General features: G+C 43.5%; 1 protein-coding gene across 24 annotated transcripts in view; it reads left to right on the plus strand.

Annotated features, from left to right (window-relative positions):
• Positions 1–18,854, plus strand: part of ptprda (protein tyrosine phosphatase receptor type Da) — a 348,556-nt gene that overhangs the window by 81,380 nt on the left and 248,322 nt on the right. For all 24 annotated transcript variants that reach the window (XM_076724731.1, XM_076724735.1, XM_076724734.1 and 21 more), the window contains exon 4: positions 16,532–16,555. The gene's annotated coding sequence lies outside the window, so the exon portion shown is untranslated. The remainder of the gene's footprint in view (positions 1–16,531; positions 16,556–18,854) is intronic.

Genomic DNA, 18,854 nt, shown 5'->3' on the forward strand with positions numbered 1-18,854 from the left:
GCTGTCGTGAATATGGCTTAAACACTTGACATTTCTCTGTATACTAACAAGCCCAGCATATCACACATATGGTAACAAACACAAGTGAATGGTTATGGATCTATCATATTCCCCAGTACAAGCGTTAATTTGGTCCGACCCACGCACAGGATATCAAGAAATCAATATTGCTTTCCCATGTCTGTGGCTGCGCTAGGTGGGCCTAATTGAAATGTATGAGGGAGCCTGCTAAATGATCTGTGCAGGCAAGGGAGCCAGAGTGATTGCAAACATATGGAACGGTTCCTTAGACAAGAGAAACATTTGTACAATGCTGAGAGAGAAACAGACAGAGGAGCAAGAGAGCAAGAGTGAAGGAGAGCGGCACAAGGAAAGAAAAGAAATAAAGAGAGGCAGAGCAGACGAAGTAGAGTCAGTCATTGCACTCTCATTGCACGTGACGTTTCTTAATGTTCATGCAACTGGACTCTGGAGAGATATTTCATGAGCCTTTGACAGCTTTCCAGCTGAATGCCCGGGTTAGTTAGAGTGAGAGATGAAGGGAGGAAAAGCAAAGAAAGATGTGGGTGTTGGCACATTATCAACCCATTAAAAAGAAATGACTGCGCAAAGCTGGAACTCAGCATCCATTGTTGTCACACCTAAGCTAACTAAGCCTTGACCTGCATGAATGTTTGTTTTGTCCTATTTGAGTGAGAAAGTCTGCATTGTGGTTTCTATTCATGCCTCCTTTTCTCTCTTCCTCCTCCTCCTCCTCCTCCCCTCTTGTTCCCTCCCTTTTCCATCCATCTCTCTTACCATGTCTCTCTCTCTCTAATAAGCTATTGACATTTTGCTTAGTAATGACTGCAAGAATAATGGGTCTTGTATCGTCCGGAATGAGCAATAAGTAGAAGTGGCATTTTCTAACCTCCTCAACAGGTAGACAACCGGGCTCACTCAATTCCAGTCGGCCACTTTAATTGGGCTCTCTCTTCTAGGTAAAGGGTACCATCCCCTCGACACTGCACCACACCACCACTCCACGGTGGCGTGATTAGTCAGGACCATCTCGCTCTAGTGCGTCTAACACTAGTGAGTCATGTGCCTTAGAATCACAGCAAGGAGCTGCACAGTGAAGCCCACAACAGATGTGTAAAGGCGTCAGTGTTGGGATCCAGGCTTACCCCACAATAGTCTGACCGAACAATATGCCTGATGTGATTTTAAAGCTCATTTCAGCTCACACATTTGATTTAGGTTTGTTAGATTATTTTTTCTTTTGCGGCTCAAACGTCAGTGCTGAAAGAACAGTTTGAAGTCGTGCAGTCAAAGAACACTTCTCACTTCATGAAAGATTAAAACAAAAGAAAGTCGGCATGATGAAGTCACCCGAAGAAAAAAACATCTTTTTCCAAGTGGACCTTTTGGCCCTCGCACGTGCTGCATTGTTGAGAGTTTACACTGTTTTCTACATGTACACCAAAGGAACGATTTTCTGACAACCAGCTGGCAATAATGTGTCTTTTACAAACATGCCTTGAGGCTGCAAACAAAGCTCGAGACACTTGCTGGCGGCCTCAGCGAGGCTCATGAGCGAGTGTCAAGTGTGCTGATATAACTCTTATGTTATCTGCACCTTGCACATTGCTTTACAAATGGAAGTAAATCTGGACCTATAAGTGCACCCAGTCCATGTTAAAGCTTATGAGGCGAGCTTTTCCTCTCTGCATCAAGTTTGACAGGTAGAAAAGGTCAAGTGATGAGCGTTTTGGGGAACTTGGGATAACCCCCATCCTCAAGTAATGATAAAAAGCCAATAAGACACATAAAAATGTTACGGGTACATTTCTGTCAGCTTTTCTGCCATAGAACACTTGAAAATTTCAGAGACAACGCCTTGGTACAAAGATACCACAAAAGAGCATCTATTATTCATTCAGTTATTGACATGGACAGCTCTGGTGAGCACCGAGGTAAGGTCAGGACAAAAATGCTCCAAGAAATGAAATCTGGGAACCGCATAGCTGCAGATTGAAGTAAAGGGTTTCAAGATGAAAAACTATGGACGAGTAGATAGTAGTCTGTTTAACAGGGTCATGGCAATTAAATGTAGGCTTTTATGCTTTACATTTTCATTAACATTTTTTTCATTACATTTTAAATGTTTGGCATTTTATGTGTACACCGTCTTTTTACACAGGATGATATATAGATGTAGATGTCATAGTAACAGAGCTGAGTGAAAGGCAGAATTGATTTGGTTGGCACAGGCCTGATTTCCTTTATATGCACAAATGCAGGGGTGTTATATTACCTAGTACCATTCCCTGCATATCTCTAGTGTATGCCTTTCTCGTTCACCAAGCTACTACAGACTGGTAAGTGTTTTGGAGCAAGCGTGATCCAGCCGAGTGTGTACAGATGTGGTAATCCATTTGTTTAAATACATCTGACATGTTCATTAAGCTGCTAAGCCACACACCCTCACATTTTTCCCTTTTCTCTCTCAATCCTTCTACCAAAAGCTGCTTTTTCTTACCGCATTGAGACGGTAATTACCATGCAGTCAAATGAGAGGATGGCAAGCAGAAACACAGCGCTTGTCTGTGGCTGCCTGCCAGCCAAGCTACTTACACTGTGGAGCACACAGCGCCCAGACAGACCAGGCCAGAGTGGGGCTGCATACAACTCTGGCTTCCCGAGCTAATAAAGATCAGCTCTGGGTCTGAGGATTTTTGACAGAAAATGATATAGCATGTCGACAATGTTTGAGAGAAGATATGCTTGTAGGGGGCTGAGTTGCAGGTCATGAAAACATAAGAAATCCAGCTGAAACAGATACAACAACACAAAGATACTCAAACTATTGCAAGACCGAGGCATGGAACAGGCTGTTGAGTATATTTCAGAATAATGCAAGAGTGAGGCATGGTACAGGCTGTTGAGTATATTTCAAAATAATGCAAGAGCGAGGCATGGTATAGGCTGTTGAGTATATTTCAAAATAATGCAAGAGCGAGGCATGGTACAGGCTTTTGGGTTGCACTGATTGAGATGATGACATTCATCGTCTGATGCACAGAGCTTAGAGCATCATGTGCCACCACTACTACTCAAGTCAAAGAAATCAGACAGACCGCGTGCCAGACTGTGCCATTTTCATGAATTCAGAAAAGAAAATCAAAGGTTCTCCACCATCTTTCCACTCCAGGAGCATCAGACTCACTGCCTGTTTGCCCGCCTGCTTTTCAGGCATGTCGCTGCCAACTTGGCATATTACCCAGGCACTACATTGGTGTCGGCAGTGAGCCATCTCTGCCAGCTCCATGATTGCCATGATCCGGGTCGGCAAGAGTATTACATGGCCACCTGGAGAGAGTCGAACACCTGGACGCAGCTTAGTGGCCGGCTCAGCCATAATATAAGTCTTTTCTCTGCCAGTATATACAAACCTCCTTCATCTCCCTCATATGGTGCACACAAGTGATTAGGTATTGTGTAGGCCCACTTTTGGTCTATAGTAGGTAACATTTTGCAAAATCAAACTGCATTCAGTGTTCAACCTGTTCACAGGCCAGCTGAAAATGGCAGATGCCAAATTAGGCATTGTGTGATACACAGCAGCTGATAGACTGTGTACTTAACGAGGAGTTTGTCCATTATTAGTTTAAATTATCAAAAGAGCATCGTACAGGATGTTAGCCTGGGGAGGGATCTTTAGTGTAGCAGGGAAAGAGGTGGGTTCCTGTGTCGAATTTAAGCACACACTGTGGCTACAGGGGTGAAACAGGGGGTCAGGTGGTACAGTATGTATTGCCACTTGGATGTATCCAATGGTCACATTTGATTAGAAAAAAAAAAAAAAAAAAGGCTCTAAGGCATGCATGCCTGATACAGGATCTTTTGACGGATTCTTTCCTTTTATTCAACATCTCCAGACCAAACTAATGTATTTTCTGTGAACCTTGAACAGACTCTCTAGCTCTCCAATAACCTCAGAGAGAATAAGACGCTTCTTGTACTTACTCTTTCTTCTCCTTTCAGTTTTCTTCTACCTGTATTATAAATCACCCAAATTTATATTTTCCACTCAAAGCGCGATGAAAACCAGTTGTGTCCTCGGCAGTGAATTTTCACGACAGCACTGTCATCCCACATTGTGCCAAAATGATCTCCCTGACCTCTCACTAAATTTCATTGTCTGTGATCAAATTCACATTTTATAGTCCCTCTTTTTTTTTTTCTTGTTATTTTTTCAGAGGCTTAACTTGTGTTTCCTTATTGTTTGCGCTTAACTCAGACTGGGAGGATCCATTCGACGCATTGTTCAAATAAATCTGCCCTTCTGTCCACTGAGATAGCCGACTGCTTAAATCCATATGTAACCTCACTGGATTATAACTGGATAATACTGTGTTCCTCCTGGGCCTTAGCAATTCATGCTCTCTCTTTACTTTTCAATTGTCTGTAGTAAGCAGATAAAAAAATTAAATAAAATGTGCTTTAAGATGATTGCTTGATCACTCAATATTTTGAGACGTAAGTAATCGGTAAGTTATCATCATGTTCTTATCAAATGTACTGTTTCTATCCATTATGAAAGATAAAACTTGCATCGTATGACAGGAACCCTCAGTCATGTATTTCCACAAGACAGATGTTGTCCTCTATCGGAGCATGCTTTATTTATATCACATAATTCACTTCAGAAAACCTATTTGTCTTCTTGGGAGAACCAGTATTCATTAAATATGGTTCCTCTTCAGTAAGTTCAAGAGTCACAACTCACAAACAGCGGGATATAAAACCATGCCTCAGAGAGCCTGAGGAGGTGGGATGTCTGACTTTTTGTGATCTTGACAATGGATCTGGCCAGGGGCCATCAAATCCAGACAGCTCTCACAAAGGTATTCAGCGCGGCCCAGTATCCCAACTCGTCGTCCCAAATCAGCACAACCATTGCGCGTGTTGGAAAAATGACGGACAGAGATTTGAATGCTGATTGAACACAGATGCTCCGGCAAGATAGTGATAGTCACAGGAGAGCGACGGCGCATACAACACAATAGCAACAACACGGGAAAAGGTCACGCAAGCAGAGAGTTTTGGTAAAAAAACAATACCGCCACAACAAATGAGGTGGGAAGGAACTGTGACTGGGTTCACCATCCCTCAGAATTTGTGCTAATTACTAGTCCTGTGGGTGGTTGTTAGTGGGGAATGTCCACTGCTTATGTGTGCTTATATAAGCAATCAATGGCTTTAATTAGACTATTAGGTGGGATTGTGTCCCAGCAGACTACTTCCAAGCCTTAAGCAGCCTTCTTGTTTACCTTCCTGCTTGCTGAAAGCGGAGCACATTGGGAGGTTGGAGGATTGTAACTATCGATGCCAAGGTTGGCTGTTTGGTTGTACACATAAGAGCAGAGGCCATGTCTAACACAGTGTTGGATTAGTAATGGCTATTGTTAGCATGATAGCAACTGGCATATCTTTTTTAGCCATGCTAGCTGCGTGGCTCTGGGGATGACATTGTCAATATATTGGTTGGTCGCTTGGGTGAGCTGTCCAACGCTTTGGTCCAGACTGGAACAGCTTAACAATGGTTGGATGGATTACCATGGCATTCTGTCCAGACTCCCATGGTCCCTAGACAATAAAGCTTATTAATTACTCTGTTGACCTCTGACTTTTCCTCTAGCACCACCATGAGGTTAACTTTTTTTTTTTTCGGATGTATTACCATTACATTTAGAACAGATATGATGGCCAGAGGATTCATCCTAATGGCTTTGTGATATATCTCAACATCCATGAGATATATTGCAACAAAAGTTTCATCATGTTCATGATTCACAGACGATATTATCCTAATGAATATGGCGATGCCCCTGCTTTTCCTCTAACGTGGGGTTTTCAGTGAAATGCATCTACAAATATCATATAGATTGCCATTGCACCTTCTTATCAAAACTTTCATTTGTCTAATACTAACTAATGCCATTTCCACCACCATAAGCTTCCATGACCAATTACATCCTCAGAGCTGCTTGCACGGCTGCATACTCTATAGTCAGGCAAGATCTACAATGGCCAGAAACAATATAACAGATATCAAAACGATAACATCAGTAATAATATGCATAAAGCGATATCTCTATTCATTTATTCATGTTTGTGACGAGTGCCTGTTCTTCGAGCGCTGCACATCTGCTGTCTATTGTCTTATTCGGCACAGTTCTGTCTTTACATTGGCCTGAATTTTGCTCCATATTTCCCCCCAGTTTCTTTTTGAGGTGCAGTCCAGCCGCCTACCGTGGCCTTTTCCCTGAACCGCTATAGCAGCCTTGTAGATCCAATAACACTGCATTCACTGAGCAAACATGCTGAAAAAACACAATGGCGCTTCCCCATCTTCATATTCAATATTCCACATCAGGCAGATTCACTGACCCCTCAGAACTGAAACGCTGTGAAAAAGGAAACCCTAATGCTGGTATTATTTTCAGTAGCCTTTTATCTTGAAGAGTTGGATTTTTATATGAGCAACCAGGGTCACGTGAAGAGGGGTTTTCAGTGCCAGCTTTTATCCAGGAGGGAGAAACAGAGGTGTAGAAAGAGAAAGAGAAACGCTAGTGATGCAGGACAGGTAATGAAGGGGGAAACAGGAGGGAGAGAAGGGAGAGGAGGAGGGGAAGTCAGGCTGAGCTCATAAAGAGACAAAGGCAGAAAGCGACAAAGAAAGATCCAGTTGAAAGAGTAAATGAGAAAGAGACAGCCAGAGCTGGGAGGTGGAGGGGAGCACTGTTATAACTTCATGCATGTTTAAGCAGAGAGGTAACATGAGTTAAATGCCCAGAGGATGTGGGTGCCAGCGCCTAGCCGGAGAGCTGACATCAAGTGCAGGGCATCTATCTCATGCATGGAGGAGGGTTGCTGCAGCAAAGTCACACTAGGGACGATGGGGAAATGACAGAAAATGAATAAATTTAGATCATTTAGAATCATTTAACTCATTTATCTCAGAAATATGCTTAAAAATCTGCGAGTTCCAGCTTCCAAATGTGAGAATTTGCGACTTTGCTCTGCTTTCCAGCATTTTCAACCTTACTATCAGCGTGGCTCTGGGGATGGCCATGTCCGCCGGACTGTCAGTCCACCACTGTGGTCCTGACTGGAATGTCTCAACAAATATCAGATGGATTGCCACTTTTGTACAGACACTCATGGTCCCCAGAGGTTATCCCCTGACTTTTCCTCTGGTATAACTGTAAGGCTGAAATTTGTGGTTTGCAGTGAAATGTCACGACAACTTTTGGGTGTATTGCAAAGCTGGCACAGACATTTAAATTTGGCACAGGGCTTTTCATCTAGGTATCTCATCTAATTATTATTATAAGCACGAGTAGTAATAATAATGAAAATAATCATTACTGTAGTTGTGCCATAACACATAAAATCAGACACCTGGGTCGTACAGTTCAGATATACAGAATGTTCAAGATAAATGTATTGTACTCTGTGCCCATACTGTTCTGTCCTTCACCATCTCTCATTGTCGTACACACACTCGCACACAGACCGCTCTCGTCTCACCGGGGAAAATATCCACTGTCAGTGAGAAAAATGGAGTGGAACAGATGGCATCAGAATGATTGAAACCACCTACAATGGTTCCCACAACTTCCCTATCTTTGTACTCCACCCTTCCTCATTTGCTGACTACTTCCCGCTTCTTACCTCCCCGTTCCCGCATTCCTGCCCAACTACACCCATCATCTGAATGCATCGTCCCAGCCTCTTCAATGCCGTCCAAGCTCACAGGTCTTGCCAAGGAGGCTCAGGCTCACTGGAAGCCCCATGGCGCTGCACAAAGTCAGCCAAGAGGAGAAAGAGAGGAGGGAGGAGTATGAGGAGGAGAAGAAAGGTGGAGGAAAGAGGAAGCAACCGCTCTGCTGTTTTCCCCCCACCAACTTGAAATCTTGCTCTTATTTTAGCTGTGTTATTTCCAGCCCATCACACATTTACGTGAGAATATCAGTGGATCTGCACCAAAATATTTTGGAATCACTGCCTCGCATGCTAAAATTTCAAATGCTGAGACAAACACGTACACATATGTGCATGATCTTTTTCTGTTCGAGCAGCCATCTTCTTGTTTCCCAACTGCCTTCCCTCTGCTCTTTTCACCCCCATTATCACCTTCTCCCCACCCCGCCTCACCTCGTCACACCTCCCCAACACCAGGCCCGATTGCTGAGCGCCAGTCATGTAAATGAGATAGTTAGCAGATCAAAAGCCATGGAGAGGTACTTTTAATAGCAGAAGAGGTGTTGATTAGTGTCAGAGAAGGAGAGACAAGGCAAAGTGCAGGCAGCCTCTATTACACCCCAGTGCTTTGGGGCATATGCTGTGTGCGTGTGTGTGTTGACGTATGTGTGTGTGCGTGTGTGTGTATAGGTGTGAGAAAAAGACAAAGCAATGAAACGTGAGTCTGTGTTAGCGCATTCTGGCATACAGAGTGTACCCACAGACATTCGTCTGTGATAGCGTGTGTGTGTGTGTGTCATCAAAGTGTGTGTACCTTCCCTCCGGGAGATCATCGTTAATGCATAATACATAGCTCCATATTTCCGTCTATAACAGCAATAATGTTGGCGGCGCTGAGTTTATGAAGAGGAGATCAGGTGTAGGAGAAAGTGATTACAGGGCATAAACACTGCAACTGATATTGCTTTATCGTGAGAAGTAACTGGCATCAAGATGACAGTAGCTGAAGATAGCCCTGAAGAAGAACACCAGCAACAATGCTAATCGAGTGCTTCACTGCAGTGATTGCCGGCTGTTGTGGAGGAGTCGCACGGATAACGAGTTGTCCTGGTGAATTAAAGTGAGGCTCAAATCAGGCTAAGTGTCGGACTTGGAGGCATAAAGGTTCCAAATGTGCGTTTAGCCATTAAATGCCAGTATATGATGATGATCTGGTTGTGTTTATTTACTCACTTCACATAAACAATGGAGATTTATTAGTATACTCGGGCAACACCCTTCCCTAGTCATATACTGTACATAATTGTGGAGTTAATTACATTTTAGCTTGACACTAAGCAATGTGTGCAGCATTTTTAATTAGACCTCTAAGGCACTGTTTATTTTTTTTTATTTACGTCACAGTTACGCAACACATGCCATTTGTCTTTCAAAATTTCATCCAGAGCAAGATGTGACCCCAGCTCGCAGTCTTTATCTCAGTCTAAATTTGAATCCAACCTTTAGATAAGGTCTTGGAATAAATAAATAGCAGTTCAAAGCTGGCATATGAGTGGCTCTTCATTCTGTGTCCAGGGGCATGCCCGCATGCTTTTGCCCGTGTCAGAATTTTCATCTTCCCGCTCTCCCCAGCTGCATCCCTTGCACGGCTCTCTCCCTCTCGCTCACACAGATGGCAGAGGGGTCGAAGCACTTTAATGAATTTTCAAAGGAGCTGCATTGGCAATATTAAAAGGAGTTCCCAAACTTAAACACGTCTGACACCGGAGTCACACGCATGCGCGCTGTGACATGGGCACGCACGCATAGACGGCGCGAGCATCCACTCTCTCTAATACACATGAAAGGATGCAAACACATACAGCGTGACACACACACGCAAATACTGTACACACATACACACACGCACAGAAACACCAATATTACTTTCTTCACAAACCAGTAATATCCACAAACACAAAGAGAAAATACCACATCCTACACACTGGTGGACACTCTTAATTAACTCCATTAGAATGACAGGCACCCTCTGGAAGGTCAAAGGTCAATTTTAATGATGAGCCTACATATGGCAGCCACCGTGTTGCCTTGCAAGGGAAACGAGCGCCACTTCTGCTGATCCATCTGTCCCGTGGTAATGACTGCACCTGGCCTCGCATGGGCCAACGCACACAGGTACCGGCGCTCTCAGAAGTAGCTCGGTGCACGGAGGGAAACACAATTAAAAAGCAATAAGCACGCTTGCATCTTGCGGCCACATTGTTTACTCATTATGTCTAATTATCTATTTGAGTCAGAGATTTAAAAGACTCCTTTGTACAAGCTTTCTCGACAGTCAGCGTGAGCGTTTACGGTGCAGTGAGGCCATAAATGAGTGTGATCTTCGACCCGCTGAATTTCAATTGGAAACACAGTCAATTGTCAGGCGTGTCCTCATGACCTGTGTTAATGGCTTTCTTGTTGCGAGAGGCCGATGTTTAGGAACCTGATTTGTGAGTTGAGAGTGAAGTGTCAAACATCATTACGGCCTCTCCGTTTTTGCTTCTCCTGCTCACAACAGAGCCCTGGAGGAACCACTCCAACCCAAGCCTCCTTTAGCTGGTCTTGATCACGCCAGTCGACATACGACTGCCTGTAGGGTTTCCCCCCCTCCCTGCCTTCGCAAGTGGCTGATATGAAGGGCCAAGCTAGAGCTGCACTGCTAGAGGCACCAAGGCTATTGCCTCACCCTTTTTTTATTTCCTCCTTTCTATTCTGTCCTTCCGTCTACTTCTCCCCAGGCAAGTGAGTCTTTATCCCACCTCGATGTAGCTGAACTCAGGGTCAGAACGCAGCATAGAGCCCATGGGTGTCTGATCTCCCAACTTCTGATCACTCATCAAGGTCTGCCAGGGAGAATTTTTGAAAAAGCTGCATTTGAAAAAGTCTCTTCAATCACCTCATTTTTTTTTTTTTTTAACACAGAGAGGGTGGGCAAGGCCCCCAGGAAGATACATCAGACCGACGGCTGCATTTGATTTTGCTGTTCTTACATTTAATTTTTTCTATCTCTTCCTACTCTGATAGTATAGCAGTGACATTAGGGTCCCAGAGAGCTGTTTAAACTGTTTCAAACAAACGTGTTAGGGTTGCAATTGTTTTAGCAAAGTGTTTACAATTACACATGACTTTATGTACAAAAAGAAATGAATCTGTCATCGTCGAATATGACTCTCGTCTGACCTGAGAAAAAAACGAAATGAAAGGAGAGTACTGAGGATCTGGGGATTGAGATATACAGAGCGACGGCGCATCACTTCTGTTTTCAAACAGGAGACAGCTGCAACAGGAACACAACATCTGCTGCAGTGCTAACATAAGCATACCTCGTTCCCGTACTGTCATGCCTGAGCGGCCTTTAAACCGGACAGCGCTGAGTCTGACAACTGCCTGATGAAGTTTGGAGTTTCTACAACTGCGCTCATCAGACTGTCACTCACAAAGTACTTATTCACACCTCGACTTGAAGAGAGATTAAAAACAAGTGAGCAATATATATATATATTTTTTTCCCCCTCGAAGAACAGCCTCAGTTTTGGAGCCAATCTGGCTTCTCGTCTGACTTGTGTAAACTTCTAGATACTTCTGCAGTCTGTGTGAGCCCAGGCCATCTGTAGCCTCCGTCAGTGCTTCTCTAATTCTTTGTTACAACAGAAAAAAAAGATGCAATGTTTATATCAGCTCAGATGGAAGGGTGCAAGCTCTCTCAGTATCATTGATACCATGGCAGCACTGTCCTCTGTTCCGCAATGTCTGCTTCACACCTTCTCCCCCTTGTCTCTGCATTGAGGCCTTTTTGCAGCGAGCTGGAGCTCGGCCAGCCAGAGCCATTTTGTCCCATTATGTGGTACTGTAAAAATAAAACAGCTGCTCCCATTCCACACTGGTGAATAGGTTAAATGGCAGCACAAGGAAAAGGGCCTTTTTTTTTGTCATGGTCTAAATTGACCGACAACAGGCGCGGGAGGTTCCACTGTTCCTTCTCGGCTGCCTTCCAGCTCCATTGCTTTTGATTTCCAATTAGTGGCCAGTCACTCCCGCGGCCATTTTAGAGACAGAACTCTCTCTTTCTCTTTCTGTGTGTGTGTTTGTGTGTGTTCAATGACGTGTTTCCATGTGCCACTGAGAAAAAAGCTAGCAAATGCAAATGTGGGGTAAAAAAAAAAGGCTGATTAGCTGAAATCAATCCGTAAAGAGCATTGTAGAACCAGAGGACAGAGAACAGTGGCTTGGTTGAGTGCATGTGTCTTGTTAGAGTAATGATTGTTTCCAGCTTGTGCCATCTTGAATTTAGGCTGCTCTGTTGTTTATTAAACTGATCTTAGTGTTTGTTTGGCATACATCAATTTAAACATTCACAAGATATTTAACACCAGTATACTGTATGTGGGCTCTAAGTGCACTTACAAATCAAGTGTTCAACAGCTCATTGAAATATGAATGCTTAGGGCAACACACTGACTCACAAATGTCACATTTTGTGATACATTTCTCTATTAGAATTAAGAAGTGCCTAACAAAAAGACACTTGAGACAAAGAGATAGCTAGAATGGAAGACAAGATAAGAGCTACTCAACATGCTTATCGAACACAGACGAAGACAGCTTTCTCCATTGCTGTAACTGACCTCAGACCCAAATTCGCTGTCACTCTGACCACCTTTCAGTCCTCCATCTCTGAGGAGTTGAAAATCAGAGAGGTGGTCGTTAAAACAGAATATGGACGAGAAAGCTTTGACACATCTCCAGCGGCTGGTGAAGAATAACCAAGCGACTAGAAATGATTAATAACGCTATCAAACCCTCACATATATACTGGTGGTCATTTGTGTTAAGGGAGATGAAAGCCATCATCTTTACGGACATTTAAAGCCAGATTGAAAGATGGTGAATTATTTCTCAGGTAATTATGAGAGTGATAATTCATGAATTGTCATCACTGCAAAGACAGACTGCAAATTCTGAGCCCAGTCTTTGTTATCAGACACTAATCCCAACATTGTACCAGTTTAAAATCGTATGATGACATATTTAAGTACAAAAGGAAAACAGCAGCGGTGCACTGGGGCTCATTTAAACTTATCAGTAGGTGTGAGTGTCAGCGACAAAACAAACCAGCTCCTCTGACTCCCTTAAAATGCAGTGTTGTCCCCGCCGTGGTGCACTGACTGTTATGTGATGAATGAGGAAAGTCAAGACCGGCTGTGTCAAAAAGAGTCTCCCTTGAGGAAACTGATGTCCTTGTCAAAGAGCCACAAAGTCTCAGAGGACTGAATACTGCACTGCAAACATCCCACCAAGGGCAGATGATGTCTCTAACTTTAATCCAAATTTCTAGACAGTGTAATCTCTGTCGCCATGTTTTCTTTACACGTCAGAGTCTTTACGGTGAAAAGCCACGAGTACATTCTGTAAGCATCAAATGTGTTGATGCATTTAACGAGATGAGCTGCAGAAAGTTGCATGACAGCTTTAAAATGTGGACAGCATCTTCCAGACTGCATGAATTCCTAGCAGGGTTCCGTTATCTGTTTTTTTTTTTCTACTGAAAAAATGTGTTGAAATCCGACGTAGTTAAATCTCTCTGGTCATAACGTCCGCTGAAAATAATCCCCAAGTTAGATGTGAAAATATTCTGGCTCTACACGCCGTTTCCCTCCATCGTCTCTCTGATGTCCAGCTTCCCTCTCGCTCCTCTCCCAATAATTTCACATCAGTCTTGGAGAATTGAGGGTTTGCTTTGACCAAACCAGACTTGGTTATTGTTGGAACAGTGTGAGGATGAACCAAAAGTGTTTTGGTGAGTTTTATCTTGTTTCTGTTGAGTTGGAATGAATAGTGTTTTACTAGGAATGAATCTCTGTAGGATCCTGTCCATAATTTTGTCAGACACTCAGAATTACAATGTGAACAATCACTCGCAAAAACAGAAGTAAAACACTTCTAGTGGACGTACATTGATGGTGTGTAAATGCACAGAGGGATGACATTGCAGCCCATTTCATGGCTGCTGCAGCACTCTCACTAAATACTGGAATTTCTTCAATTTGTGGAACACTGAAATCTTGCAGGACATATGGACTGGCACCATTGGAAACTCTGACCTCTGGTAAATTCAGCTCAGTACACAGTAAAGCTCCCTTTTTGTCATCTAATTTGATCAGCTGGGCAATTATGTACCTTTGTCATAGTTTAAGATGTGACTATCTGGGTAGAAATCAACATGTACTTTGTTACTGTGGTAACATATTGTAAGTATATTGTCTTATGAACCACAGAAACAATCCACTTCATTGCTTGGCCAACCTATTTTGGCAAAAGAGATGTCACAGTGAGCAATGGCGATATCAAGGGAAAATTGCCTAATAAAAGTATCACATCACACACAAACCACTTTAATCTAGAAGCAAATTCAAAGAGTTTGTGGTGTTGCTGCCAGTTACTCATCGAGGCACAGCCATTTATGCCTTATTGCAACCGCTAGTCAAAGCAAAACTTTACAAAATTGAGTCCATGCCTTCACTAAAACCCATGTCTGAGCAGTGACATGCTCACTATGTCGCATCACAGAGGCTTTTTGTAATTCCCTCCGGCACTGACCACTCCAAACATCCCTAAATCCCTCTTGTCAATAGAGAAAAGACAACATGAGGAACGGACTTCTCAGCTTTTCTTTGCCTTGTCAAAAGTTTCCATATCGCGTTGTGGGTTCTGCACAGCATAACTAAGACCCTGGAAGCAGCTTATCTGCTTAAAACAGGAGGGTGAGAGAGGGTGAAAAAAGTGTCTCTGTCTTCCATCTTTTTCCTGGTTCACAGACTGGGCTTACTGAAGCCACCAGAGCTTTGGTTTCTCCCTCCAGATTCCCCCACCGCCATTCCCGCTAGTCTAATCCACTTAGGCCCAATGCTACCTTCACTGGTGTTGATTGGCCCGGCTTCCAAATTTCTAGCATAGGACTCAGAAAAATCAATAATCTTCACTGCACTGCAAAAAGTCCCTCTTTTAGAAACACCAAATGTGATTAGAAGAGAAATACAGAATAGTTGAGAGCAGGGAACAGGTGATTCACCTTTTCTTTTCTGCCATGAATGGTTTGCTCAGCAGTAGAAATTTTCAAGAGTCCTTCTTGACAAAGTAGAATTTTGAATAATATTATTTCCATTCTCCTGTCTCCATGGTATTTTACACTTTATGCGAGAATGCATCGCATTTAAAATTTTGCCACATCCCACTCGTCTCCTTTCCATTTATACTGTTGTCTTTCCTCGCCGTCACCCTTCAAGTGCCTCGGTCTCTCACTCTCTCTCTACCAAACAACGCTGATGCTAATGTCATTGAAACCCCAGGTGCTTCTAGTGCCTCTTGAAGTCTGACATCAGTCCCTGCCGCCCCCTCCCCTGGGTCCAATTTTCCCGGTATGAAGCTTGAAGGTCCTCAGCTGAGTTCTCTGTTTAGCAACAACAGTAGCCGCGAGTGTGAATGTGTGTCAGACAGAATGGTAATGAGTGTCCCAGAGATTGAACCCCGGTCTTTTCCCCCCTCTCCTTGGAAATAGATTTGTTCTCACGTGCAAAACAGATATTGTAATCACAGTCCCCTATCGTTGATCCCCCTGGGATTTGTTGCATGTACCCCGAAAATGTAAATGAATGCAGGGGGGGGGATAGACATCATCGGTGATAAATCATATTACTGGAAAATTCTGCTTAGCAACACAGCTAGACTGCACTGTAAGCAATGGCAACTCAGAATTAGCCCCTGAGTCGAGTATTTCCCGCACATTACACCCAGTTATTGTCAGTTCTATCCATTTCCTTGTTTTTATTGCACATTTACAAGAAAGCAAAATTGTACTTTAGAAGAGTACATTCGTAGAGGGACCACTTTAATTGTAAAAAAAGAAAAAAAAAAAGAAAAAAAAAAAAGTGTGCTGTAATGGAAATCCAGTACATATTTCTCAGGCTGCCAGAGAGTTGGTGCAGGAAAGCGGAGGCACAGTTCTTATAATATTCCTTTCTATAAATCTTTGGTGATATGAATGTCAGGTAGCTGTGACAGTGAAAATGTGGCTAAATGTTGCTTTTTTTTCCCGTTTTTTTTTTTTTTTTTTTTACTGTACTGGTTCAATGTTTGTGCCGGGGCCACCCTAAGGTCTTTGTGGGTAGTGTGGGACTGTCATTTTATTAAGAAACCTTGGATGTGGGCTGTCAAACTAACAAGCTTGGGGAAATGTAGCAAAGGTCGAAACACACAGGGTGAGAGATATCTGAGGGCTACTAAATTACCTCAGAGACATATGGAGAGAGGGGAACGCGCTGGTGTATGTTTGTGAGAGCACATTTGTTTTCGCGGGTTATGTTGCACTGGCGCAAAAAAAGGGCAAAGACTCGTCGGTAATAGATTAGATTCTCTGCCTCCACCCTCAAAATCTTGAAACACTGACAAATATTAATGCAAGTTGTGCAAACTTTGGATCCTCGGGGGAGACTATCTCAGACGTTTCATGTCCCTCGATTAATAAATGATGCCCCCCTCTTGACAGGGACTATTCTTAACCCCCAGTCTGTGCAATGCTGGGACACCATCATTTTTCAGGGGAGCTAGTGACAGCCTCAGCCTGCATTGAAGTTTAGCTTGCTGTACATCGTAATTTGCTGACATTTCTTTTCTCTATTTCTCTCCCTCTTATCCCCCCCCCCCCCCATGCTCCCTCTTTTCCCCAATGGCCCGCTTACAGATGTGACCAACTATTCCACAATAGGTAAGACCCGTTTCATTTTTCATAGTGCTGTTCTCAAGAGTGAGAGTCATGTTTGAGTTGTCATGTGTCTTTGGGAGTGATGTGAATGCATAAATATGGAAGAGAGTTAGATGGGGGGTGGAGTCGGAGCGGCACCAAGATGCTGCTGTTTGCTCAGTAAGGTATGCAATGCTCTGCAATCCTCACCCATCCCATTTTCCCACATGTGTGCATGAGAATACACAATGGTGGCTTTTTCTGGCAGGCGGATTGTGTGCTCTGCGCCTTCAATTTGAATTTTATTCAAATGAGAATCAAATGGCCCAGATTGTTCAAAGAATACGCCGGCAGTGTTGACTTAAACAAGCATAGCACGGATGGTGTCTGTTTCCACACTGTGGTGAGTTTGTGGAAATATCTCATATGTTAAGCTGTGAACTGTTCCGCTGTCCCCAACTCCACATGTCAACGTGAAACCACTGGTACTGTAATCGCCTTGGATGTCCTGTTCTCAGGCGATAATTTCACAAACCTCTTTCAGGGGCCTTCTAATCTTTTGTCACTTTATGCGCATCTTATGTTTAACTGCCATGGCACATTATCTTATACTCCAGTATCCCTCTTCTTATGCAGGCTCAAGAGACGTAAGGGCACTCTTGTTCAGTCCAAATCTACAAGCAGTTCGCTGAGAAATTTGGTTAGTACGAACGTTGTTTCTGAGCCCAGGTATGTACGAAGAGGCTGTGCCTGAGTCAAACACCTTGGTCTGAGATCAGCTAAAATAGTATACCCTTTTTAGCTACCCTTGTGCTCTCAGACCATGATTTGTGCTTCCATAGGATGACAAATTCACGTCAGACATCATTTAATTGGTACCAGTAAAATGTGAAAAACCACCTCACTGCAGGGACCAACATTCAATCCTGACTTGATACCAGAAACTTTGTGATCTAGGAAGGGAGTTAACTTCTTTTTGGCAGATACAGGTCATGCTCTTCCGTTGTGCAGCCGTGGTCTCCCACTGGATACACGCTGCTCTTCATTTTTTTCTACACATGTCAAAATGGCACAATCACGCAAGGCCTGTGCATGCAAATGACAGAGTGTATCAGCAGTAAATAAGGCTGACAGCAGAACAGCGGGCCTGGTGAAATGAAGAACAATTGAACTCTGGTTGAAACAAACGAACCCAGTGTGAAAACGACCCTAGCTGTTGAATGCCAAGACGAGTGTAGCATCCTATGTTTTGTTTCCAGAGACACTCAGCAGGCTGCAGGAGTGTGATGGAGGTCAAATGCATGATTGAGTCCACCTTAGCAGGGCCTCAGACCAGGACAGCAGGACCTTTCAACACTACCCATGGCTCTGAGCATCTGTTCATAAGGGGAAAATCAATCACCTCATCTCCAAAGTGGAGCAAGTGTATTGGACAAATGAGGGAACTGGCATACCTTGATGTTACTCTTACTTGGCTTGTGATTAGTCTCAAATACAGAGTTGATCTTAGTGCACTTGACTTGTCTTATTTGGACAGTTTTGGGAGACTGCCACCTCATTGTGTAATTGAAAACCCAGTGCCATGCCACTACACTAGCACAGTTTGGCTACCCGGCAGAGCATCTGCAAGCAGTTCTGGTCCGGCTCTCAACTCTTTGAGGCAGGCGCTGGCTGACTGCTCGGAAACAGAAAACCCCTGGCTAGCTGAGAATAATAAGTACCCATGGGAAGCTGCCAGATGGACATTTACTGTGAGCCTAGCTGGAGAGGGAGAAATCTGTCAAACATCACACTAGGCATCTGTGGGAGAGCAGCGCAGGTTCACGTCCACTATGTCGAATAAGAGGAGTGCTCTTTGTCGAGACTAAAAGCTGTTAGATTTTTAACATATCACATCTCGTTGATGCATTTACCTTCATTCAAGGTCAGCAATTCGCATTGCATTAAAGCCACCTGTTACAGTGAAAGCTTTAAATAATGTCTAGATAATGGAGCTTTAAAGATGTCTATCTTGCAGTGGCCATTGCAGAGGCAGCCACTAAGTGCTGTGGAATAGCTTTCTTCATTTAACTCAAATTTGATGTCTATTTCCAGTATATCTGTAGCTATTAATGAAACTAAACTCAATTTGCAGCCGGTTTCTGCGGTGCTGATGATGTGAGAAAAGAGATAAAGATCTGAGTTCTTGTTCTTTTTACTTATGTGGGGATCTTCAGATGCCTCCATCTGCAAAGTTTCTCATATCCCTCCCTCAAATCCTGGGACAGGCAGTTGTCTCTCCCGCCATACAGTAATTCATAGTCACAAGTATGTTTCTGCCTTA

Source organism: Chaetodon auriga, chromosome 24 (assembly GCF_051107435.1).
Source record: "Chaetodon auriga isolate fChaAug3 chromosome 24, fChaAug3.hap1, whole genome shotgun sequence".
NCBI classification, from domain to species: domain Eukaryota; kingdom Metazoa; phylum Chordata; class Actinopteri; order Chaetodontiformes; family Chaetodontidae; genus Chaetodon; species Chaetodon auriga.